The sequence below is a fragment of the Oreochromis aureus genome, linkage group 23 (assembly GCF_013358895.1).
Source record: "Oreochromis aureus strain Israel breed Guangdong linkage group 23, ZZ_aureus, whole genome shotgun sequence".
NCBI classification, from domain to species: Eukaryota; Metazoa; Chordata; class Actinopteri; order Cichliformes; family Cichlidae; genus Oreochromis; species Oreochromis aureus.
Window position 1 is genome coordinate 12,675,419 of NC_052963.1, and position 27,760 is coordinate 12,703,178.

Below are 27,760 nucleotides of genomic sequence, written 5' to 3' on the forward strand. Positions count from 1 at the left end.
CTAAAGTCACACAACCCGAGTAACACACAGACACGAGAGAACCAACAGAGACCAAAGTCATGGGACCCACCAGTGGATCTCCAGCATCTGGATGAAAATCAGCGAGCGGCTGCGAGGAAGATGTTGCGAGAGGAATGTGAGGCGTTTGCATATGACAGTGACGATGTTGGCTGCATACCATCCCTGAGGATGCATATAAGCCTCCATGACACAAATCCTGTGAAAAAGACGTACATGTCCATCCCAAAACCCCTGCACAATGAAGTGAAAGAGTATTTGCAAGACCTGCTTAGCAAAGGCTGGATCACACCATCACGGTCCCCCTACTCATCACCTGTGGTGTGTGTCCGCAAGAAAGACGGCACCCTCCGCCTTTGTTGTGACTTTAGAGAGCTCAACCGCAAGTCAGTCCCAGACTGCCATCCAATACCAAGGATCCAAGACATGTTGGATGCTCTGGGCGGGAGCTCCTGGTTTTCTGTTTTAGACCAGGGTAAGGCGTACCACCAGAAGAAGTCACTTGGATGAGTGACGAAACGTTTCTCCCACAAAACGCTACGTCCAGATGAACAGATTCAACTTTTGGAGACGTACCACCAGGGTTTCTTGGATAAAGAAAGCCGCCCCTTAACCGCCTTCATCACACCCTGGGGGCTCTATCAGTGGGTACGCATTCCCTTTGGCCTGAGCTCCGCACCAGCTGAGTTCCAGAGGAGCATGAAACACTGTATGGCAGGCCTCAGAGACACTATCTGCCTCCCATACCTGGACGACAACCTGGTGCACAGCAGCAGCTTTGATGAACATTTGGAACATATCCGCCTTGTCCTCCAGCGTTACAGAGAGCATGGTGTTAAGCTGACCCCAAAGAAATGTGAACTGTTCAGGCGAAGTGTCAAGTTTCTGGGCAAGCTGGTAACAGGTGAAGGCTACACAATGGACCCGGCAGAGCTGGCCCTGGTGATGGCGTTAAAGGAAAAGACACCTGCAACCGTCGGAGAGGTACATCAAATGCTTGGTTTCCTCTCTTATTACAGGCCTTTCATCCCCAACTTCTCCCATGTAACCCATCCACTCTACAGCCTGCTCAGCCCTTCATCTTCTGAGAACTCTGCTCCAGTCTCAGCCAACAAGTCCAAGAAGGAGATGAAGAAAAGTAAAGGCCACTTACCATCATAGACGCCCATTCAGTGGACGACCTCCCACCAAGAGACATTGAACCAGCTTGTAGATGCACTTACAAGACCCCCCATTCTCGGGTACCCCGACTTCACAGAGCCTTTTGTGTTACATTGTGATGCATCACAGGTTGGGCTAGGTGCTGTTTTGTACCGGCGGCAGCAAGGCAAGATGAGAGTCATAGCATATGGCTCCCGCACCCCGAGTCCAGCAGAGAAAAAGTACCACCTGCACTCTGGCAAATTAGAGTTTTTGGCTATGAAGTGGGCGATTTGTGAACGCTTCCGGGATTATCTGTACCATGCCCCATCGTTCGTGGTGTACACTGATAATAACCCACTAACATATGCGCTTACTACTGCAAAGCTTAACGCCACAGGCCACAGATGAGTCGCGGAGCTGGCCAGCTACAACTTCACCATCCGCTACCATCCAGGCAAGACCAATGCAGATGCTGATGGGCTGTCGCGAATGCCGCCGGACATTGACAGCTACATGAAGAGCTGTACAGCTGAAGTTGGACAGGAAGCCATAAGCGCATCAATGGAGTCTGTAACAGTCGAGGAGCGAGACCCTTGCCAAGGCGTTGGAGTTATCCAGGTGAGTGCTCTGAAGTTAATCAAAGATTCTGACACTACCCAGTCTTTTACACCAGACCAGATATGCAGAGCCCAGGAAGCAGATGAACTTCTGGCAAGAGTGCTCTGGTATAAGTCGGTGGGTAGAAGATTGAGTAGAACTGAGGTGAAGTCAGAGCATCCTGCAGTAGCTGCACTACTCAAGCAGTGGTTGTAGCTTCACGTCGACCAAAATGGTGTCTTGCGTCGTCAAACATCACGCCGAGAGCAGCTACTGGTCCCTAAAGCCTATCGTCCCCTGGTTTTTAAAGAACTCCACCAAGACATGGGCCACTTAAGGGTGGAAAGGACGCTCGACCTGATTCGAGACAGGTTCTACTGGCCACAGATGGCGAAAGAGGTTGAACACTTTGTTACAGAAGAATGTGAGTGTCTTAAGAAGAAGAAACCGAGTAAGCAGACCCGTGCACCTCTGTCCTCAATCCAGTCCACTTACCCATTCCAGCTGGTGTCCATAGACTTCCTTCACCTGGAAAAGTGTAAGCAGGGCTACGAGTATATACTTGTTGTCATGGATCACTTCACGAGGTTTGCCCAAGCCTATGCAATGAAGAACAAAGCAGCTAAAACAGTCGCTGACAAGCTCTTCAATGACTTTGCACTCAAGTTCGGCTTCCTGACCAGACTACACCACGACATGGGCAAGGAGTTTGAAAACAAACTCATGGCAAGATTGAAAGAACTCTCTGGTATCCAGGGCTCCCACACGACACCCTACCACCCGCAGGGTAATGGACAGGTGGAGAGATTCAACCGCACCCTGCTGTCCATGTTGCGGACCCTGGAGGACAAGGAGAAGGATGATTGGAAAGAGTGGCTAGCTAAAGTCGTCCACGCGTACAACTGTATGAAGAATGAGGCAACAGGCTACGCCCCATATTACCTCATCTTCGGACGTTCCCCACACCTGCCCATCGACTTGCTCTTCGACCTGAAAAGGGATGAAGCTCATGTGGACTATGATGACTATGTTAGCTGCTGGAAAAAGAGAATGCAGGAGGCGTACACAGTGGCTTCTCAAACTGCTACCAAGGAAGCTGCTCGAGGCAAAGCATACTACGACAAGAAAGTTAAAGGGAGAGATCTTCAGCCTGGGGATAGAGTGGTCCTCCGAAATCTCACTCCTCAAGGTGGACCCGCAAAGATCCAGTCCTTTTGGGAAAACCAAGTCTACAAAGTGAAGGAGAGGAAAGCAGATGACAGTCCAGTGTATCTGATCAGCCCTGAAAATGGCCAAGGCAGAGATAAAGTGGTGCACAGAAATCTCCTACTGCCCTGTGACTTCCTACCATTTGAGAAGCCATCAACACAGACTGTTCAGCCCCCAAAAGACTCTCCGACTGTGACAAGGAAGAAGTTCAGACCTCCAAGTAGAGAGCAGCAGCCAGGGAATGGTGACACATCAGATGATGATGACAGTGGCACCTACCAGTGGTACCTCAGGCCGGTTCCAGGGAGACAACAGAGGCAGACTCCGCTTAACCCTTTGGCAGAGTCCTTCCAGCCTCCACTGTCAAGAAGCGGATTTGCCACTACAGAGCGAAGAGGATTTGCCACTACAGAGCGAAGAGACTGTGCCTGGGCAGATCCAAGGCCCTGACCCTGACATTGACAGGCCACTGAGTGGTGATGCTATGACTGACATTCTAGCTGCAACTGGTGGTGAGACTGACTCTGTGAGGCAGCGACCTCAAAGACAAAGACAGCAACCAACTGTACTGAGCTATGACACTTTAGGTCAGCCAACTTTGGTTCAGAGAAACTGTACAGTGACTACTGCTCAAGTTATTGACTGTAATGGCTTCTGGAGACCATGGGCTGTGGGAGTGTGTTAAAGCTATGGTTGAATAGATGATGCAGACAGAAATGTCAGGAGACATTTAATTTTGTGGGGGAGAGTGTGGCACTATGTTAAAGATAGAGACATGAAAATAGTACCCCCCCATTTTATTTTATGCTCAGAGATAGGGATGGGTATCGTTTAGGTTTTATCCAATACCGGTGCCAAACCAGTACTTTTGAAACGGTGCCGGTGCTTAAACGGTGCTCAAACCGGTGCTTAAAGAATGGAGAATACAAAATTGGTCCAAAAACCTCTCATGTTCAGCTGTTTTTTTTGTAAAAACATAACAATGTTAGCCTTTTCTGCAGCTATAGGGCATATATGGTCTCACTCTTGGCTGGAAGCAGTGCTTAAACAATGGAAAAAACACAAACTTTGTCCAAAAACCTCTCATGTTTAGCTGTTTTTTTTTGTAAAAAGATAACAATGTTAGCCTTTTCTGCAGCTATAGGGCATATATGGTCTAACTCTTGGCTGGAAGCAGTGCTTAAACAATGGAAAAAACACAAACTCTGTCCAAAAACCTCTCATGTTTAACTGTTTTCCACTTTTTCTTTGGTCATTTTAGCCTTTTTGGCCAGGGTGAAGGGAGTATCTGCCATCAAACAAGAAGACAGCCGCATGTAACTACGACGGTGTTTGCTAGTTCACCTTACATGCATTAATGTAATAATGTGGTTAGCGTACTCAACGTTAATTACACACGAACAACATGAAGCTACTCACGCAGACGAGAACGGCTGCTGCTGCCATCATCATCCTCATCATTTCTGCTACGCTGGCAGGGTTAGGGGCCAGGACCCTCATCGGGTTTTTGGGGGATGTTGCTAACTCCGGGTCCGATAACAGGCACCACACCCGCAGTAGATGTGCACGGTGTGAGGTCTCGCAGCAAGCTATCAAACACGGCGCATTTCTCGGCTTTAAAAAAAAACGCTATGCGTCGCCAGGTGTTTTATCAGATTTGAGGTGTTACCTCCTTTGACAGCCAGACTTTTGATCGCTTCGCCTTGGGCATTTTTAATCTGTAGCTCTGCTCTAAAAGAACGTACGTACCTGGCCCCGCCTACTATCTTCGGAAACGTAAAATGATTGGCTAGAATTGGCTCAGGAAAAAAAAAGCACCGAAATAAAGCACCGAAATGTGCGCTGCTTTTTGGTCTGGTTGCTACCGTTTATGTCAGAACGGACACCGGTACCCATCCCTACTCAGAGACGCTTTTTTTTAGTAAGGCCACTGCAATGTCAGCTTTACTGTTGTATAAGTCTGTGAAGGTTCTCAGTCATCCAGGTCATCGTAGTCAAAGGAGTTTGCAAAGAAAAGCGTCTGGACTTCTTTAAGTTGCTTGAAGACGTTTCACCTCTCATCCGAGAAGCTTCTTCAGTTCTAAGGTCAAATGGCCGAGAGTCCCAGATTTAAACCCAGTGGGAGTATCCCCCCAAGGAGGGACAAAGGACCCCCCTGGTGATCCTCTAATCACATGCGCCCAGGTGTGAAAGCGGGTGTGGGACCTAATCAGCCAGGGTTTCGGGTGAGCCCATTGTGAAACCTGGCCCCACCTTGTCATGTGAATTCCTTCCTTCAGGACTTACTGTTGTATAAGTTCCACCAGCAGAGGGCGCTCAGTCTCGTACGCATCAGTAGCTGACGCTACACTAGAAGAAGTAGTGTCAGTGGTGAAGAGGCAGCGTACGGCCTGCGCACCAAAAAGAACTGATTGTCATATTTTTCTGTTTTTACAGGTAAGCTGGGTGGTTGATAATATAAAACAGAGGTTCTAAACGTGACAGACAGCAGTGGCGATTAATGATAAATGTCTTGTGTGTGGCGAATGTTAAGCTAAAGAGCTAATTTCCAAGTTGGTCCTGTTGTTAGCCTATGCCGATCCAAGTGTTAGACTGTACCGAAGCTCTGTGAGCTCGGTGCAGGTATTTTTGGGTTAAAGTCACAAGATGTATATTTTGCACAATAAGAGAAAATGTGAATTGCTTTATGTTTAGTTCATGAAGAGTGAATGCTGTAAAAATATGTTAAGAAAAACATTTATTTGAAAGAGATCTAGTTTAATAAATACAGTTAAGAAGACAGGTCCATAAATAGATTAAAACAGTAGTAAAAACAATATAAAACTGTAATCAGAGTTCACTCTGTTATTCATGTGTATAGTAAAATGTATTTTTGTGATTTAACCATTTTACAAAAGTGGTGCATATGAATATGAAACTGTATAAGTTACTTGTATAAAGTAATGTTTGCTACACTAGAAGAAGTAGTGTCAGTGGTGAAGAGGCAGCGTACGGCCCGCGCGCCGAAAGAACTGATTAATCAGACATTTTTCTTTTTTTACAGTTTTCTGTAAAAATAAACATGTTGCACGGGAGATGAGTTGGCCCATCATTTCAGGCATTGTAACACAGGCAGTACAAATGAACCAGCTGCTAGTTGATGAGCAATACCCAGAATGGCTAACTAAAGGCCAGAACAGTCCTGATCCCTAAAGATCCCAGAAGGGACTGGTCCCATCCAACTACCAGCCAATAACCTTCCTCAGTATCATATGGAAGCTCCTGTCAGGCATCATAGTAGACTTACGTATAATAATCATGCACATGGAACAGAAAGTAAATGGTAGAAACACCAGAGGGGCAAAACACCAGCTACTGGAATATAGAGCAGTTACCTGAGACTGCAAGACCAGACTGACCAACCTGTGCAATGACTGATTACTGAAAATCCTATGATTCAATGCCTCACACATGGATCCTGGAAAGCCTTGAACTATACAAGATCAACAGGACTATACTGTAAGAGCCTTCATTGGGAATACATATTGACTGGGATGTGGTGCAAAGGTCTAAACCATGTCAGCCAAATCATTGACAAAACTGGCTACAGATACCAACTACGAAATGAATGAATTGTTACCCACCTCCTCTATATGGATGACAGGAGTAAATGTGACATTGATTTACAGATGAACACCACTAGGATCTACAACAACAACACTGGAATGTCATTCGTACTAGAGAATTCTAGTCGGATGGCAACAAAGCGAGGGAACAGCTGTGCTTGAGAAGTTCTGAGACATGCCCTTTAGGGTGGTGACCAGGACCACACAAGGTCAATGAATTAATCAACTTAGAGCAAAGGGGGGGGGGGACAAACAAGAACAACAAACAATCGAAGGTGATGCAAATACCAAAATAAACTTTTCTCATCTTTGAGGATAGCAACTGATTGCTTCATCCTGTCTATATGTCCTCAGAGTAATTTTCACTGTACGCATTTTGTTTTTCTGTGAAGCAGGCGACCTAAAGCTCTTGGGGAAAGAAAAGTGGAAGTGTACAGGCTGAAGAAAAAATGTAAAAAGTATTTTTTAATGACCATAGCAACACACACAAGCAAAAAGAAAAAAGAAATTAATTTAAAGTATTTAATTTTATAAACTTAGAGAATTAGCCTCATATAAAGCACTAAGCAACAAACATTTACTGAACTTTTAGAATTGTTTGTTTGTCAAAGACACATCATACTGTGCTGAAAAATAAAGCCAATGCCAAAGTGCCAAAAAATTGTAGTTTGTTCAATGACCTCTTGAGGCTTATTCCAAAAGTGTCAAATTTTACAGCATTAAAGAGCACATTAAAAACCTGATAGAAAAAAAACTCTTGTACTTTGAGGACCATTTCCTCCATTATAACAAATTTAAGGAAGGTGGAATTTTTTTTAATACTGCTAACAGCTAAAACATTAAATTGACTCATATAACTTATTCACGGCAGAGATATTCATTACCTGGAAAAATTTGATTCAACATTTTATTCACGCAGACAAATGGGTGAAATTAATAGGAGGGGTGGGGTGATTTTAGTCACAGCAACTACTGTAATAATCTTCACTGCTATAATATCTGCACACACAGCGAATTTACGGCAGCACGGTGGTTAGCACTGTTGCCACCCAGCAAGAAGGTCCTGAGTTCAATTCCATCATCAGGCCTGGGTCTTTCTGTGTGGAGTTCGCATGTTCTCCCTGTGTTTGCGTGGTGTACCCCGCCTCTCGCCTTATGACAGCTGGGATATGCTCCTGCGACCCTGAAAAGGATAAGCGAATGGATGGATGGACAATGAATTTACTTCTGAGTGTCCAGTACTTTGGCTTGTGTAATGATGATGGCCGAGTTAGGAAGGAGACAATGAAGAAGATAAATCCAGTATGGTTTGAGATATATCACGTGTGGGTCTCCTCTCTCCCATGCTACAAAGTGAAGACACATTAAAGGTGACTGTTTTTTTTATGATATGTGGAAGACAATATACTGTTGTGATTGGTTGTCTATGGCTATTTACTGATAAAGCAATAGTCTCCGGTCGTCTTTGTGTTGGGTTCACCTCACATTAACACTTGCCTGCAAAATAAGATAACACACACACACTCTTCTTTTTGTCCTTTGTTCCGTCCATTAGATACATTTTCTTTGTTGCCTCTTCTCTGATCTAGTTTCTAATGTGCTCTGTAAGTGTGAGCGGTGTCCTTCCTCTTCCACCTGAATCTTTTTTATGCAATCTTTCACACCATGAGACTGCTGCTTTTATCCTTCTGAACAGGGAGCACATCATTCTGTTAGCAAAGCAATATGTAAAGTTCATCTAAGCATCTCCCATTAATGTTCAGCGATTAAGCAAAATTCCCACAGATAACAAGGGTGTTAGAGCCTATCCCAGCACACCTGTTCAGGCTGTATCCCAAGATATAGAATTAGACTACCTGGGTGAGGGATTTCACTCTCAAAGTGCTTCTTGTTCATTTTGTTTGCTTGTTTGTTTGTTTTGTTTGGTAATTCCCTTTTTTGGTTATTGTCATTTGTAACATTTATCTTGCCCAGATGTGCTTTGCAGTCAAGAGTATACTTAATGTGTCAGTCGAATACAACTGCCCCTATATCACATGTACTGTCAGATGAGTTACTGCTATTTAAACTATTTAAACTCTGAACACTTTAACAAATCATTCAGCTGAGGTGTATAGCTCAGTAATATATCCATGTTGTGAGCTTTTGTAATTATTGGGAAATGATAATAATACAATATAACAATTAGGGCTGCCACGATTAGTCGACTAGTCACGATTACGTCGACTATTAAAATCGTCGACGACTAATTTAATAGTCGACGCATCGTTTGAAGCTTTGTAAGATCCCAAAAGACGCAGGAATAAGTAGTAGTATTTAAGAGTGTAATAACGGACTGAAACAGAAGATGGCAGCACTGCATGTGTAAGGATGCCAGCTGCCGTAAAAACCCCGAAGAAGAAGAAGCGGTGTCCCAGAATTCATAGCGCGGCCCAGCGCAGTTGTCAACAATGGCGGCAGCTAGTTAGTTTTAATATTACTCTTATTATTTTTGGGGGGTCACAAAATAAAGTTTAACATATTTTCAGGCCAGAATGTAGCTGTTTAACCTCAAATATCTGCTCAGTTTATCAAGACACCACGTATTTTCAAAAGCACTCCGACGCTGGAGACGTCTGTTACCCACCAGCTCGATAGTTAGCCAGGGTTCAAGGCTCACTAGAGCCTGTGAGAACACCGGACTCCCGGCAAATCGTTTTCAAACCCACCTCCATCTTTCGCTACTCAGGTTAAACATATAGAAGTCACTTAGATAACTTAAAAATGTTATTGTTTGGCTTTTTTTTAGTATTTTATTTGTTCCTGAGTAAATCCGTTTGGCTGAGAAAAGTTATAGTTTTTACACAGCTGAATAAGCGTCAAGCAGACAACTGATTATCAGAAGTGTGAGATGCTCGAGAGTATACTCTGGTGTCCTGTTAAATTTTAGATAGCAAGGAGCAGACGGCTGAGTTTATTAAACTCCACCGAAACAATCTGCAAATGTCATTAAAATTTAATAAACTATCATCTTGTCTTTAGTTTTAGTTAGCACATACCTTAAACACTTAAAGCTGTAAGCTAATGATAGTTATATAAGAGCAGATGCATGCTGGTGCAATAAACTGTACGTTTTACGTCCAATGGATGCATGATCCGATTAGTCGACTAATCGCAGAAATAATCGGTGACTAGTCGACTATCAAAATAATCGTTTGTGGCAGCCCTAATAACAATAATACAAATATATATACAAATTACAGTTTGTATCACTTAATTATATTTGTTCTCTCTTAAAGGTGAAATGAAATGCTACACATGACATAGATGTAGCACTGTCTGTGAGGACTTAAGAAAAACACAGACAGTGTTACATCTATGTCAGTTTTTAAGAGCAGGGCTCAGTGATGTAAATTAACCTTTGCATTTCATTTTCCCTTTAAATCCAGCCGGCAGTTCATTTGACTAATCCTGCTTTTCTTTAACCATATTAGTACTTTGCTCACTCTCCCAAGTGCCTACCAGGTCTCCCCTCACTTGTCACCCTTTGTCCTCTGACAGGAATTAAGAGCTATATGAAATGGAATTTAATGTACTGTTTATAGACAACAGCAATGTCAACAGATGCATATTTTAGATGGGAAATCTGCCAAAGCTGGAAATTAAGCATGGGACTTTTTTGTACCTTTCTGCAGTCTGTCCTCACGAAAGGAAAACAGGCATATAAATTCTGGTGTTAGGTAGAGCTCTTTGTGTCCCCCCTCTCTTTCTATCCCTCTCTTTGTCCCTTTTTCCCCTCTCTTTACCTCTACAGGCTTGACAGGAGGACAAGAGACTGTTGTCATAGTGAAGTTGGAAGGGTTATCTGCTATTACAGGTAGATGTCCAGAAGGTGCAGAAGATGAAATATGAGCTAGACACAGACCTAAGGTCCAAAATGGAGGACCAAGTTTAAACCGTAGGCCTTTTCCCAGCTATATTGACCAATCACATTAATAGTCTGTTTTTATGACACATAATAAAAGTGTTTACTTCCTAGGTGTGGTGTTCATGTCTTCATTCAGTTTGATGAACGGAGGAAGAGACATAGTGCTGCTATTAATTTGAATCTTCAACCGTTTAATTAATAGAGGAAAATTAATACTTTGAGTTTCTTCATCTTCTCAAATAAAATGAATCCAACAATACCTGCAGTTTGCAATACATGCAAACTATACAAATGATTTAAGCAAATCATGTTTAGATACTTTTTCTTTCACTTTCAGTAGTGAAACACTTAAATTCAACGGGCATATAGTCCAGTATCCTATTTATCTATTTATAGAGATACACAGACACTATTTTACTTTACCTGAGGATGAGTCACATCCAACCAAGAGAAGGAGAACAATGAGCAAACACCTGGGTCAGAGTGTTGTGCTCTCAACTTTGGGCCATGCAGACTCTGGTGAACCTACCACTTCTCCCCATCAGTCTCTGAAAAGATCCCTGCTCATCATCCTTGACAAGGCCATTTAAGAACTGTAAACTAGATTTTCACACAAGAATAATGACCTGATGAGAGCCATATCAACTCTTGCACTCAAATCTAGCACATTTCTAGACCCCACCCTATTGCACCCTCTGGCTGTGATGGCTGGCACTGTAGCAGCTGTTGTAAATCTGAAAAATGAAGTTCTTGTGGCAAAACAGATGCTGCTCAAAAAATGTCTCAAAGGAAACAGACCTGTCCACTGTGTGTCCACCAGGAGTACAAGGAAACATTTCCTGAGTTGCATAAATTGTGTGTAACAGCCCTGGTAATTGGTGTGTCTTCAGCATTGTGTGAGAGTTTATTCTCCACTTTGTCAATGGCTCCTAACTCTCTATCGTCGCATCATGTTACATAAAAGAAAGGAATTCTGTGATCTTGGCCCATGAGAAGTCCTTAACAAATAACTTGGATGAATTTGTAAGAGTTTTTGGAAAGGGAAACAGGAGACTGTTGTTGTAGAGTGGACTGAGGTGAAGGAAGAGTGGAGCTTGTAAAATAAACAAGCATATAGAGTACGCTTGGGGAGTGTGATTGTGTGTACAGTGTCTATTTATGTCTGTCTCCACGTTGGGTGAGTGCTGAGTAATTGTATATGAGAGCATGAGGGTGGGAATGGATGTTTGTATCTGTGTGTGCCTGTTTGTCTGTGTCTATATGTCAGGTTGGGCATCAGACGCCACCTCTCTAGGGACATCTCAGGCCCTCCAAGGTATGGAGGCCTATCTTCCCCCACCACTCCCCCTGCCAGTGGCAGACACCCTCAGACATCGGTGCATTGGTGGTTCTTGGTGTCCAGGGATGGGCGTCCAGGTACGCACCGGCTCACTCCTGGTGGCTGCTTGTCGGGGCCTGGAGCCTGGGGAAAGCTCGGGCCCCTTCGAGGGGTGGGGTGCCTCTCGGCCTCGGGCTCGGTCACTCTGGCACAGCTGGCTGCCGGCGGAGCTCACAGGCATGTCACTGCAACCCCCCCCCCCCCCGGCTTCTGCTCCGCGGCTGCTGAGTGACCCCTTATCTGGGACTCTCCTCAGCTCTTTCCAGGAGAATGGCATGGTTGCTCCTCCGTTGGTCTTCCTTGGTCTCCTTTGTTCTGGAGGTCTCTGGATGTCTGGAGCCTGGATCTCCTCCATACCTGCTTCATGCCCTGGAGGACGGGGCTATGGCTCTCCACACCCTCTAGCAGATCATTACATGAAGGAACCTTTTAAATACAAGCGCGTCCATGCTCACAGCTGTACACATGGGTGCTCACAGACACAAACTGCACCCTTTTTGGCTCCTACCTCAAAGCACACTGTGCGCTGTCAATCCTACATGTTGCACAATAATATTCAATATTTAGTATTTACTGTTATATTCACATAGATCATCGCGATGATGTTGTTTATTATATTGGTCTCTTTTTTTGCTTGTTTTCTTTTTTCTTTCTCAACAGGTGATCCAGGTGATTGAGAAATGTATTTTTTGTCTGTTTGTTTTGTTGGTTTTTGTTTTTTGCCCTTTATCACAGTTCCTCTTCCCCGCTGTTTTTCTTTCCCTCTTTCTTTCTCCCTTTTCTTTCCCCTAGTAATGTCTGTCCCGTGTGTAGCAAGTGAAAATAAAATAAAATAAACAATAAAAGCAGAGGTGACTCAAATAGACCAATGCAGCAAGGCCGGGATGGTCCATTTGGTAAAGTAAATCCGTTGGGCATCTTTCTTTGCCTTTAGACAATAATTCTGATGGCAAAAGAGCCAAACGGGACAGGCGGGGGGGAAAAAAAGAGAATTAGGCCATCCAGTTAAGATAAATTTTATATTGGTTGTTTTACAGGCCTGGATGTATATTTTATTTTATTCTTTATTTTATTTTTTTATTCTATTTTTCAGATTTATTTTTCAAGACTTGGTCAACTGACTTTTTTTTTTTATAACTTGGCCTACCCTTTTTATTTTTTTTAATATTGGCAATAGTGACAAATGTTATTGTTGGGTTTGGATATATTTGATATAGGTAATCGAATTAAGGTAAATGTTTTTAGTCGTTATAATCTGATGAGGAATATTTTATCTTATTGTTTGTTGCTTTATTTTTCAGTTTTCCCCTGAGGGATTGCCACCTTAATGTGGTCAGGGGGTTTGTGTGCCTCAGTGACCCCTTAAGAGCTAGACCAGCAGAAGCTTAGCCTTCAGTTGGGAAACCCAAGTTGAACAGGTCTTAGGGTAGAGGCCTGACAAAGTGCAATCCAATTACATGACAAAAACAGTTATCCAGAGCACCCCATCCCTTTCCCACCTCCGTTACATTTCTGTCTGCCCCCTCATATGCCTGTCTAGAACCAGCCCAGAAAACTAATGTTATTGTACTTGGCCCTAAAACTCTTAGAGATATGGTATCTAATCAGGTAAGTACTCTGGATGGCATTACTTTGGCCTCCTGTGAGGAATCTTGGAGTCATTTTTGACCTGTATATGTCCTTCAATGCACATATTAAACAAATATGTAGAACAGCTTTCTTCCATTTGCACAATATCTCTAAAATCAGAAATATCCTGTCTCAGAGTGATGCTGAAAAACTAATTCTTGCATTTATGACTAATAGTCTGGACTACTGTAATTCCTTATTATCAGGATGTCCTAAAAACTCTCTGAAAAGGGAGACAGACATTATCTGTACTTTTAAAAGGAGGCTTTCCTGTTTGCTAAAGCATATATTTAGGGCTGGACCAGGTGACCCTGAATCCTCCCGTAGTTATGTTGCAATAAGTGTAGGCTGCTGAGGGATTCCCATGATGCACTGAGTATTTCCTCTTCAGTCAATTTACCATTCACTATGTGTCAGAAAAAAACTGTGAATTAATGTAATTTTCAATTTTAGATTTGAAGGAAATGTCTGTAAATAGTGCAGATGATTTACTGTCAATCTACAGAATTTTCTGTTTTACCAGTTTTGGAAAAGTCTGTGAAGTTCCATATAAAACACAAAATCTCCTGGCAAAAAACTACCAGGACATTTTCTGACATTTTTATGGAAGTTATTTTTACAGTTTAGCATGCTCGCTCATTCCTAGGTTAAACTCTTTTCCCAATCTGGCGATTTCAGGAGACAGAGATGATGCAATTGCTCCAGCAATTTTTGGTTTGGCCTGGGATAGGTTGGTTGCTCTTGAAGCTTGTTTTTCACAGTCAGAGTAGGGTGGAAGTGAAGCTGTGGAAAATGTGTTCAAATCTGGCCCTGGATATAAGTCTGATGATGTTGACTTTGCTGGTCTGTAATTTTGCTCTGGCCTTTTTTGTAAATGTGGTCTAGACTAGTGTGGACAAGAGAGTAGGGAATTCATCAAAGTCACATGACCCAAATAAAACTGAAAGCATGCTTATATAAAACAAACTTGGTCTAGATCAGTGGAGGAAACAGAAGAGAACCACTTTTTTATAGCACAATGGATATTCAGGTATGCTAATGTGTTATCATTTCAATATTGTAGGGAAAACAATGATTAAATACAACTGGCCTACATAAAACAATATAATCAGAAACTAAGCACAAAGAATATATATTTTACCTTAACACCATATAGTCCAATATATAGTCCATGTAGCACCAACTACCTGCTTTATTCATGGGTAGTCGGTGCAAAAAATATGACCTTCATTTGGAAACTCAAAAAAATCTATTCGGGATAAGCCTGACCTGTAACCAATGTGTGAAGGGGATAGAAAATGAAAATATAAGTAGCTTCGGGTAGCTTCAGCTTACTCTTTGGCTGATTTTGCTTTGCCATCATTACAATCACAGTCACACAAAAATAGTTTAAATACTTTAAAGTTTCATCATTCTTTTGCAAATTAAATCCAAATAACCTTCACAGAAAATCAATACATGTACTTTTGTATTTTTTGTTATTTACTGTATGTTAAAAATGTTAACTATAGGAAAAATGACAGCTATATGCATGTAACCTGTTGTCTGCTGTGTAACTCAAATCATTTCAGTCCTTGATGTTAGACTGTCCTCTGTGAATCAGTGATTTCTTGTGTATTTTAAGGTATTCTTTTAAGTCACATTTGTTTTATAAAGCCTCCAGACTCCAGCACCCCTGACCCTGAGTTGGCTAGGTGGACGAGGAGAGATGGATAGATATTTATTGACTTAGATTATAAATCCATACAAGCATCCAGGTAGTTATATAAATCAGGACTCGTATATGTGCTTAGCCTCCTCCTTTGCTATGCAATTGGGAGCTTAATCAGATTCTGAAGTTTGTCGTACTTTCAGTCAGAGTCGGACTGTTATTTATGAAACTAATAAGTTTACCTTCTCAGCTTTGTGTTTAATTACTTCCATTCAGAGTAAATTCAGCCATGCTGATACTTAGTTACTACTTTCAGTGCGAGAGTAGCAACACTGTAGCAGTAAACTTTGTAATAGCATTGCTTTACAGACTATATTTCAGTTAATGAGTTGATTGTTGTTATTGAGTAGAGCTAATGTTTACCAGAGAGTATTATATATTGTAATTATATCTACACCTGGTTTTGCAAACATGAGTATTCTTTGATCCACCAGAGGGCAGTGTTGATCCACAAATGAGCAATTCCAGCCAATAAAGCTATGATTCTGGGTTCATAGCACATAAGTAAGTAAGTAAAATGTTATTTATATAGCATCTTTCAAGACAAAGATCACAAAGTGCTCCATAAAGAAATACCAGAGCATTTGAAACAACAAAAAAAAGCTAACCAAACAATTCCAAAAAGATGAGTTTTTAGTTTTTGTTTTGTTTTGTAAGAGACTACAGAGTCCACAGATCTCAAGCTCAGAGGAAGAGAGTTTCAGAGTCTGGGGGCCACTGTCTCACTTAGTTCTCAGCCTTGCAACAAATAGGCCCTGATCACATGACCTCAGGGACCTGCTAGGGGCATAGAGCTGAAGAAGTTCAATAACGTAAGCTGGTGCTAGTCCATGAAGAGCGGTCTTAGACTTTAAAAAAAAAAAAATCTGTTGTTTAAGTCTATAATTGGCCTTGCCCCACCCTACCTCTCTGAGCTCTTACATGTGCACTCACCCTCCTAGTCACACAGGTCAGCTAAGTTGTGAAGTTTGCTGCCATTGCATATTAGACTTGCTTCTGCATTGCGTTTTTTTTAAGTAACTACTTTAGAAACTACTTAAAGTGCTTTAAAACAGTAAAAGGCTGGGCTGGGCTGGGCTTTGCATGTTTCTGCTAATGAATGTGTGTCTTGTACTACCTGTAGAGCACTCATGATTAGATACTTTTACTTTTCAGTAGTGAAAGACCTACATTTAAAAAGCGCCATTGTATTCCACATGGTCATTATTTGTTATAGCCATGAACTATAACATGTCTATGAAGCTGTCATGGTTTGGGGGGGATTAGTAGTGATGGCCATATGACACCAATGCTCTGATACAAGCTTTGAACTCGAATTTGCATTTTCCTTGAACCACTGCTTCAAAGCTTACTTCGGTGCAGGAGGAAAACCCAACAAACAAACAGGTGGACCATGACGTCTCCTGATTGAATCACATGAATGGTTGAACCCATCTTTACTGCAACGGAATGCAAGATTCTTTGTAACGCCTCCTTCCAATGTAAACGTGTATTTTCAAAAGCTGGAGAAGTTGGCAGCAAGAAAAAAAGAAAAAAAAAATGGAAAAAGATATTGTGATTAAAAATCTTTACATCCCCGTCCCATGTACATAATCATACCCCGACCTAGTTACAGAAGCACACCATCCCAGCACATCCTGTTTCCCCAAGCACAATTTCTTTCAACTGCTACAATGCAACTGTTTACAGAATCAACTTACCAGTCAATACAGCTCTCCAAAACTGTATTTGTATCAATCATAAAAAAATGTTACACTCAGCACATAATTACTGAGAGATTGTTTTGCTGTCTCCCATTTCGCCATTAGAACCCATTTTCAATACAATTGAAGTAGTTCAATGCTGATTCATTCCTTCATTTGCGCATAGAAATTAAGACCGAAATGCAGACTCCAAAACTGGTTTAACGAAATGAAAAATGAACCTTTATTCAGCACAAGCAGCAAATCCAGGTGGCTGAAAAAAAACAGGAGATGAAATCACTGAGGCAGACAATCAGTACAACATGACAGAGCTTCTGCTCCTCCTCCTCCGTTGGCAAACAACTTTTAGGTGCATTTACTGCCACCCTCTGGACTGGAGTGTGGGTCGGAGCAGTTTGTCTACAGTCTTGGATACACACCTGTCGATCTTAAAAAGCCAAACACTGCCCTATAAATTACATCCCCCTCATTCCTTTGAAATATGACCCTTACCCCTAGGTGAATTCTATTTTCCTGCAATTTAGACTTCAATATTTCCCTTTCTCGCTTGTACTTATTGCACTCCAACACTACATGCTCAAATGGCTCCTCTTGTCCACAGAAGTCACAATTCCCTGTATCATGTTTACCTATCTTTTTAAGTGTGCTATTCAAGCCTGTGTGACCAAAGCTTACTCTCAAGATTACAGCCTCTTCTCTTCTATGACAGAGAGCTAAAGAAAACTGAGGGCTTAAATAGACATCACGTAATCATGGAAAGAGACACAGCTGGGGAAAACAAGGCGCAGGTGAACAGAATCAATTAACTAGCAAGAGGGGAAGCTAAACTGAACATAACGTACATGAGATAAGAGACTATCAAAATAAAATAGGAAGCCTAAACACTGAGACACAGACTAAGACACAAACTGGACGGACCAAAGTAAAATCAAAAACAACTGATTCCTGACTAAACACGGGAGATTTAACAGAAACATAAAGTATGCACAGGGAACATAGAACAAAAGGAAAAACTAACAAAGAAAACTATGAATTCTAAATCAGAATAAAAACACAACCTAAGTCAAGCTAAAAATTATAATAATAATCCAACTGAAAACTACAACAAAGTCAAAGAGAATATATCAATCAGATATTCAAAGTCTAAAACTGGAAAAGCTGGGACAGAACCCAGGATCAAGACAGAGGCATGACAGCATATTTATAAGAAATAGATGTAAGTGACACCTACACATTAAGAAGCTATACAGCTACAACTAGATTCGACTGCCATCACATAGAGAGAATAATAGAAGTCACATGACACAAAAAGAAAGTGAAACGACATTTATAAATCCAAACTCGTACATGAGCTGCATCAATGTGAACAAAAAAACCAAGAGACGACAACTTCACAAAGCAATTGGACATTCAGGTATGATAACATTGTGTTAATAATCCAATGCAGGAAATCCAGTTATTAAATTATTAAATTGACCTGACTGAGCAATCTCACATTTGGTTCATATGTGTCAAGTTAAAAAAAAATTTTTTAATTTTTTTTTAAAGAGTTTACTGTCTTTTCAGTTTGTTTTATTTACAGGTAGTTGGTAACAAAGAATCATGACGAAATCTTTTCTGGGTAAATCATTGTTCATGACTTTCTTCTTCCTTCTTTTTCTTTGTTGATTTGCCCTTAACACAGTTTGTTCAGCCCTCGGGGGTTTAACATGTAACATTGAGCTACACAAATAAAACTGGCTTGACTTAACAAATAGTTTTGAAATGAGGAAATGCTGCAGACTCCAGTGATCTTGATCTGAATTTGTTACAGATGTTTTTAAAATTATTTTTTAATGGAATAGTTACCCTGATGTCCTTTGATTTGAAAGTGGCAAAAAGTAACATTTCATTTGACTGGATAATGTAATATAACTGTCCCTAAATATGGAACAGTGTTTTTACCATGTTTGGATATTGTTTGGACTGGAAATTTGGGCGAGGTGAGATTGATTACAGACAGAGCAACTTTACTGAAATCCCAGTTAAATTGCGGCATTTATGTTTTGCCCCGTTTTTCGCATCCAAATAAAAAGATCTGACGAACCAAGCAGAATAAGTCACGTGAGATTATTTACCTCAGACACACAGTTACACGATGCTCTGGTCAGTCGGCTCTGTAAAATGATTTCCTGCCTCCTGAGATCTGGTCCCAACTCTGGCAACAACACCTCAAACTGCCCCACTGACATCCTTAACTATGTACGAACACACAGCTTCAGCTCCTGGATCCAACCAGGAAATTCTCCCTGCTGCTGTTTTCTTAGTTTCCTACTTTTCTCAGCTCGTCATCGTTTGACGCCATTTTTAGTTTTCACAGTCCGTTTATTGTTGACGAATTTTCCTCAAATAAGCAACGCGTTCAGTGTGTAACAGCCTTAACACATAATGATGTGTCATTAATTTAAAACATTGTGCTTCCAGTGTGACTCATACAATTTGCATTTCCACTTTACAGTGTTAGAGGTAGAAGAGAGGAGCATACCATGGGGGTGAGTATTAAGGGTGTGGTTCCTTAGAGAGGTGTACTAGAATTATTAAGACTAACCCTTTAATTTTACCAACTCTCTGTTAATCCCAGAGTCACAGTTTTTATATCGTCGAAATTGATCTGTTTTGACCTGTTTGATCATTTTGTTAACTTACGTTTAATGTTCAGATTCTCAGTTTAAAATCATCTGTGGGTGTCAAACTTTCCTTTTCCTGGGCAAGTGTGACAGATTCCCTGCTGAAGGAATAAATTTCATACGTTTAACTTGTTGAGATGCACTGTAATAAATGTGTGGTAAAACTAGAGCAGCACAAACTGCTGGGTCACAAAGTGAAATGCATTTGAATACTTTTACATGGTGATGCAGAAACGCTCATCTGGTCATTTTACGCTGCTGAAATTTGAGCTAGTTGAAAACAGATTAGAACACTGATGGTTTTATTTGGATATTTATCACAGAGAATCCATCAATAAAATTAATATAACTATGATGTGGCTTATGTGATGTTAATGTCAGACCAGACTGCAGCAGATAAAAGCCTAAAAGTTTGAATATAAAGCTTAAGCCTCCAATGAACAACTGTGTTGGCAGAGTGTAAAAAAGAAATGTGTTAAAGTATGAATTCACAAGATTAATCATCTTCATTATAGATCAACATAATTTTTCCCTCTTCTATCTCTGACAATAAAGTCAATGAGTTACATGACATGTCCAATGCCTCTTTTATGTAACATCGCACACCGAGGCAGAAAGCCTGAGTTATCAATAATAACCACATCATGATGGAAATTGTTTGTGATTCTGGTTTTTGGTATTATCAGACAAGCCAATTCAAACCTGACTATGTCAGTCTGGCTTGGTACTACAGCCCTCAAGTGTGTTGTTTGTTGTGTTATTTTGTTTGTGTTCATAACACTATCGAGTAAACTGTAAGTGTAAACTAAATCCTATTGTAATTTTCTAAATGAACAGTGAAAGAGAGCGAGAACTGCAGCTTGTCAGAGATTACAAGCCTCACAAAGATGTCCAGCATCTCAGAATTATGCTTCATGGACCACCAGGTGCTGGAAAGTCCAGCTTCATCAACTCTGTCGACAGTGTTTTAAGAGGCTAAATCGCAACTCGAGCTTTGGCAGCGGCAACCTCTGGTGACAGTTTCACTATTGCAGTATGTATGAGGATGTATTTCTTCTTATCACAGTTGCTGTTAGAGGCTTGCATTAAAAACTCATTTCCTACAAGGTTTTCTAGGACTACAGGAGCACACTGCAGTGGTAACTGCTTTGTAGACGTTGAACTAAAAAAAGAGTGAAAATAGTTGGTACAACTAGTGTGTAAATTATTCTGAAATGTGTAGGGTCTTTAGAATATGGCAATATAAAAAAACATTTTTTACATTTGTAGTACAGGATGTATAAAATTCAGAAAGGAGAGCCAGGAACTTTTTACGCTTTTGTCTTCAATGACACCATGGGCCTTGAGATGAATTTACGTGGAAGACATCAAACTTGCCATTAGTGGACGTGTAAAAGAAGGTTACAGGGTAAGATGTCTTCATTCAGATGTTTGTACACAGTCTGTGATACAGAAACTTTATCATGCAAAAAGATTTCAGTGATTTTGTTTGTTTGTTTTTTCAGTTTAATCCCAAATGTCCCTTGCCGGAATTTGATCCTAACTACAACAGTTCTACCACTTAGGATGACAAAGTCCACATTCTGGTTTTAATCATTCCCGCTGACACAGTGAGCATAATTGATGATGAAACTGTGAGGAAGCTGAAAGCTGTTAGAGCAGCAGCTCATGACAAAGGTGAGAGCAGATGTTGTTCTAAAAGCATGTATGATTTCACAATTTCAAATAATAGAAAAACGTGAGATCAAATGATTGCATTGGTTTCTGTATTGGCAGGGATCCCACAAATAGCTCTCATGACCAAAATTGATGAAGCCTGTCCTGAAGTTAAAAAAAAACACATAAAGAACGCCTACAGGAGCAAGTATTTGAATCAGCTGATATGTTCAAAGAAGTAACTTTCATGAGCTTGTAGACAGTTTACACATGAATGTAACGTCTGTAATTCAGCTGTACATTTCAGTATATTTGTACAGAAACCTCAGCTGGAATCAGTGCAAATAATTCAATAAGTAATTTATAATTACGTCACTAGTGCAACAATACAGTTTCAGTTTTTAAAATGTAATATTGTTTAAACTTAGATGCAAAAAGTGAACGTGAACCTGGGTTTTCCACTGAACTGCATCTTCCTTGTGAAGAACTACCACAAAGAAATCGAGACGGATAACGATGTGGATTCACTGATACTGAGTGTACTGAAAAAGATCATTGACTATGGAGAGGACTACCTGAATGACTTATAATCCTGAGCTGTCACCAATGTGTGAGGGGGATAGAAAATGAAAATGTTCAGTTACTCTTTGGCTGATTTTGCTTTGCCATCATTACAATCACAGTCACACAAAAAGTTTATTTCATCAGAAACTTTATCGTACTGATTTTTGTCTTGTTCTTATTTTATTTCGCTTTTTTTCTTTCACAAATTAAATCGATATAACCTTCAAACAATATCAATACATGTACTTTTTGCTATTTACTGTATATTCAAAATGTTAACTTCAGGAAGAATGACACATATATGCTTGTAACCTGTTGTCTTCTGTCTAACTCAAATAAATGATTTCAACTCTCGATGTGAGACTTTCCTCTGTGAATCAGTGATTTCTTGTTTCCTGCACTGTAATTAAATCTGTTCGCTTTAAATAATGAAGACTGAGCAGAGAGTGTGTATTTATTTATTCTTTGCATTTATAAGACTGACATAACATTGAAAATGTTCGTAATATTTATATTTTTAGGAGCTCTCCCACTTTTCTAAGTCCAGTCTGTTCAGATAAAGAGGTTTCCATAAGTAATCAGAATTAAATAACACATAAATAGTTATTTTCAGCACATCATTTCCATTTTTAAGGTATTCTTCACATTATTTTTTAAAGTCATTCTTCATGGCACGTGTTAGCCCTGCTGTAAACTGGTGACCTGTCCACGTGTACCCTGCTGTTCACCTTATTACTGCTGGGATAGACTCCAGAAGTTACATAAGCGGTAGAGGGTGGATGGATAGATATTTAATGACTTAGGTTATCAACCCATAAAGCAACCAGGTAGCTATATAACTCCAAAGCAGGACTTGTATATGTGCTTAGCCTCCTCCTTTGGTGTGCAATTGAGAACTTAATCAGATGTTGCAGTTTGTCGGACTTTCAGTCAGAGTCAGACTATTATTTATAAAACTAGTAAGTTTACCTTCTCAGCCTTATGTTTGATTATTTCCATTCAGAGTAAATTCAGCCGTGCTGATACTTTGTTACTACTGCCAGTGTTAGAATAGCAACACTGTAACAGTAAAGAGTGTAATAGCATTGCTTTACAGACTGTATTTCAGTTAACTACTTGATTGTTGTTATTGTGTTCAGTGTTCAGAGCTGATGTTCACTAGAGAGTGTTATCTGTTGTCATTACTGCTGCTATATCTGCACCTGTTTTCGCAGACGGGCCCATATGTGAACCCACTGTCAGAGTGCCTCTTGAGTATTCGTTGGTCCACTAGAGGACAGTGTTGAGCCACAAATTCAAGATTCTAGATTCAAAGTGTTTATTGTCATGTGTGCAAAGAAAAAAGCATTTCTCTGTACATTAATAAATAAGTGGAGACAAAAAAATAAATTGAAGTGTTAAATAAATTTATGTGCAAAAGAGCTATGAGCTTAATATGCTGGTTTGATATGTGAGATGACCTGATGTGCAAAAATTATTATTACTGTTAAAATAGGTCAGCTGTTCAAGAGTCTGATAATGGTGGGGAAGAAGGAGTTGTTGAGTTGGGATGTTCTAGATTTCACACTTTTAAACCTCGGTCTCGAGGGCAGAAGTGTGAACAGTCCGTGTTGGGTGTGTGGGGTCTTTGAGGATGGAGGCAGCTCTCCTCTGGACTCTGCGATGGTAGATGCTCTGCAGAGAGGGCAGCGGGGTCCTGGTGATCTTCTCTGCAGTTGTTATCACTCTCTGCAGGCGTTTGCGGTCCATGGCAGTAGTGCTGCCATACCATGCAGTGATGCAGTTGGTCAGTGTGCTGTCCACTATGCAGCTGCAGAACCCGCTGAGGATCTTGGCCGACATACCAAATTTCCTCAGCCTCCTCAGGAAATACAGTCACTGCTGAGCCTTCTTGACCAGCTGTGTGGTGTTCAGTGTCCAGATGAGGTCCTCAGTGATGTAGACGCCTAGGTACCTAAAGCTGCTCACCCTCTCCACTTCACTCGCCTGGATAAACAGCCGCTGGTGAGGCCTCCTCTTCTTCCTCGTGTCTACTATCACCTCTTTTGAGGGTGTTGTCCTCGCACCATGACACCAGGTGGGCCACCTCTCTCCTATAAGCCGTTTCGTCCCCTCCAGTGACCAATTTCATCCAATAAAGCTATGATTCTGGGTTCATATAATGTTGTATTATCTGCTTCTGTCCCACGGTTAAGAATATATATATATATATATTTTTTTATCTGAATAATTGAAAGAGATGTGTAACTATTTTCGATTTACACTTTGTCCTACTAATATATCATTTTCTTTCTATTTTTTTTTCTTTTTAAAAATATGTCTCAGTGTTTTTGAACTTTTGGACCGTGTTTACTTGTTATTGTTGTGTTTCTTAGTCATTTTTTGGTATTGTTTAGTTTCCTTGTGCTTCCTAGTTTAATCATTTCTAGTTCTGGTTCTTATGTCATTTAGTTTGTTCTCTTTCGTGTCCTGGTTGTCTTGGTCTCGACTTTGTGTTCTCCCCAGCTTTTCATGTCTCCCTCACTTTCTGTCTTTGTGTTGTGTTTCCTATTTTATTTTGGTAGTCTGCGTCTCATGTGCATTGTGTTCAGTTTTGCTTCCCCTGTCTTGTTATTTCTGATTTTGCTCTGTGCTTCCATTAGTGTTTATTAGTTTTTGTTTCTAATATGGGGTTACAGCAAATAAAGCTGCCTCCTTGGATGGACAACTTGGCGCCCCTTATGGCGGACGTGTTTGCAATGCACTCCCGACACCAACTTTATTTATTGTTTATTCTAGTGCTTATGAGTGTGGCTAATATTTGGTGCCTGTACTCAAGCATCACTTACAGCAGATAAACACTTTGGGATTTAGGAAAAGTTCACCATGGGCTCAGTCCAGACGTTTTGGACTGCAGCTTTCTTCTGTGCTTGGATACTACCGACTCCAGCTGGCAAGCCGCAACACCCCCAGGCTCAAGTACTCAGAGTGACCATCGACCAGCGCACCCAAGACGGAAGCGCGGCAAGAGTGGTGGGCTCAAGCTAAGCTAAAGGCTAGAGCAACATAATCACTGCTGCCTAGCCTTTTGTTGGCTAACGTCCACTCTCTCAAAAACAAGATGGATGAGCTGAGAACCAGGATAACATCTCAACGTGAGATCGGAGAGTGCTGTGCTCTGATTTTTACGGAAACCTGGACTACGGCAAGTACGCCAGACTCGGCCATTCAGCTACAGACACACTCGGTGCATCGCCGAGACTGTATAACTGCCTTGGTTAAAAACAAAGGTGGCGGTGTATGCGTTTACATCAACAACAGATGGTGTGTGGACACTCAGGTAGTGGAGAAACAAACACTGTTGTGCAGACATCAAAGTGCTGATGGTGAAGTGCAGAACCTTTTATTTACCAAGGGAGTTCCATGCTGTGTTTCTGCTGGCTGTTTACATCCTCCCGCGGTCCTATCGGACCACAGGACTAGGACTACTGTATGAGGTCATCAGCAAACATCAGACCGCTCACCCAGATGCCATGTTTGTTGTTGCCGGGGATTTTAATCACTGCAACCTCAGGACTGTGCTCCCAAAGTTCCATCAATATGTGAGCTTTCTGACAAGGAATAACAACATCCTGGACCATGTCTACAGCAACGTAAGGGGTGCATACAAGGCAGTGCCTCACCCCATTTTTGGACAGTCCGACCACATTTCTGTGTTCCTCTACAATCTACAATCTGGGGTGTGTTTAACACTGCTGCCCTGAGAGAGTTCTGTGGATCTAGAGGAATATGCATCAGTGGTTAGCAGCTATATCAGCACATGCATTGACAATATTTTCCCCACCAGGTGCTATAAAGTATATCCAAATCAGAAACCATAGTTGAACTGTGAGGTATGTTTTATGTTGCATCTAGAGGCTAAGCCTACACTTGAAGCCACAGATTCACTTTTGACTTCAGGGTCCTCTGGTTCTAAGGAGCATTCCATTAGATTGGTGGGCCAATCACTTTCTGGCTTCTGCAGAAAGCCTGGTCCTTCGATCCAGCAACTGCTATTAACAATGTTCCTGGCCTTGAGCCCTCTTGTAGCATCATCTGCTGGATTTTCTTTTGTGCTAATGTGGCCAGATGGGCAACTCGCTTGCCACTGCCCTGTCTCTGTCGCTCGCCCGATTGCCCTCGCTCTCTTCTGCTCTTGCTCTCTCTGTTAGGCCAGTTTGCCTCAATAGTGCATCCTTCAACCTGTGCAACCTTTTTTGGCTTTTAAGAAGATTTTATATTACCTGGGAGTGAAATTCCCCTAGGTGGCGTTGTCATTTTTATCATTTTTTATATAACCCTTTTTGACCACTTGGCCACACTAACATATCTCCGTTGTCATCCTTTAGTCGCAGTTGTAATGAATGAAACTCTATTTGACATAAAGGCAAGGAATCGTTTATCCTCATTCATTATGTATATGAGTACAGATGTACTATCTGTCCAAAATACAGATTGGTTGAGGTAAATTCTCAACTGAGCCCTTAACTAAAGGTCAATCCAGATGGCAATTACAGTGGCTGTACGTTCCAGATGTGGAATAGCGACTGGTTTTAGAGATGTAACCTTGAAATGAGAAAGCATCTGCAAATCACTGAGCTAAGCTTTCCACCTTTGCAACATGTTTTGGGGTATTGGTTCATCCCATCCAACTTTCCTTTTGCAAAGCTCTTCCTGCATTATTTTGGCAGGCAGCAGGACTGGTGCAAGAAGTCCCAGTGGATCGTAAGTAGAGGTTGATACTGAAAACATTCCACATCTAGTGCAGGATTTTGAGGAACATCCATTTTAAAGTTGAATGAATCAGTTTCCACACACCATTGCAAGCCCAGAGCTCCTTTTACAGGAAGTTTGTCTGTGTCAAGAGTTAGTTCTTTTAAGTCTTTAGCCCTTTGCTCCTCTGGGATACTTTGCAGCAAGGTGCGATTGGTACTGACCCCCTTGGTCAGCATAAATCCTTCCTTTTGACAAAGTGCTGAAATATCTTTGACCAAATTGATAGCATCTGACGTGGACGCCACACTCTTCAAACAGTCATCCACATAGAAGTTGTTTTTTACCGTTTCACATAATATTCAGTTTGATTGTCTTCAGCTTCTTTTCTCAAAGAAAATCTGGTGCAGCTGGGGGAAGACAGTGCACCAAACAGATGAACCGTCATGCAGAAGTCAGTCATATCCTTGCTCAGATCTCCACCTGGCCACCACAAGAAACGCAGAAAGTCCCTGTCCTCTTTGGCAACTTTAATTTGATAAAACATTGCTTTTATGTCACCCATAAATGCAACTGCATCCTGTTGAAATCTAAGCAAAACCCCAAGCAATGTGCTTGTGACATTAGGACCTTGTATGAGCTGATGGTTTCATGATGTCCCCTGGAATGATGCCCCACAGTCAAATACTATTCTTATAGATACTTTCTTGGTAGACAGCGTGATGAGGAATGTACCACTTCTTCCCATTTTCTCAAGCCAGCTGCTGTGAAGGTATTTACTCTGCATATCCTTTATTTATCATTTCATCCATTAAGTTTTTATATTCTTTATGCAACTCTTCATTATGAAGAAGTTTTCTTTTTTGACTTTGCAGTCTTTGTTTAACTATGGGGAAATTGTTTGGCATCTTTATGTTATTCTTTTGAAAAGGTAACTTCAAACAGTAGTTTCCATCTGAGGCAGATTCTTCCATCAACTTGAGGTCCTCTCTTGACAAACCCTATTCCTCTGTAACCTTTTCATTAAAGTCATAGTTATATTGACTTTTCAACGTTTCCTCCACCTTACAAACAGATATCCTATTCACGACTGCTGGTGGGTGCTCGCTGTCCAAGTTGCTTTTACCACCTTCTAAAGAACCATTTATGGCCCATCCCAATGCTGTTCTTATAGCATATGGGCCAGTCCCCTGGCTATGAATGACCTCCAGTGGTTCCAATAACTTGGGAGCATTGCATTCAA

The 27,760-nt window shown here is 41.2% G+C and overlaps 1 pseudogene; it reads left to right on the forward strand.

Moving 5' to 3' along the window:
- Nucleotides 1-20,601: 20,601 nt before the first annotated feature.
- On the forward strand, nt 20,602-23,671 carry LOC120436194 (annotated as a pseudogene).
- The last annotated feature ends 4,089 nt before the right edge of the window (nt 23,672-27,760 follow it).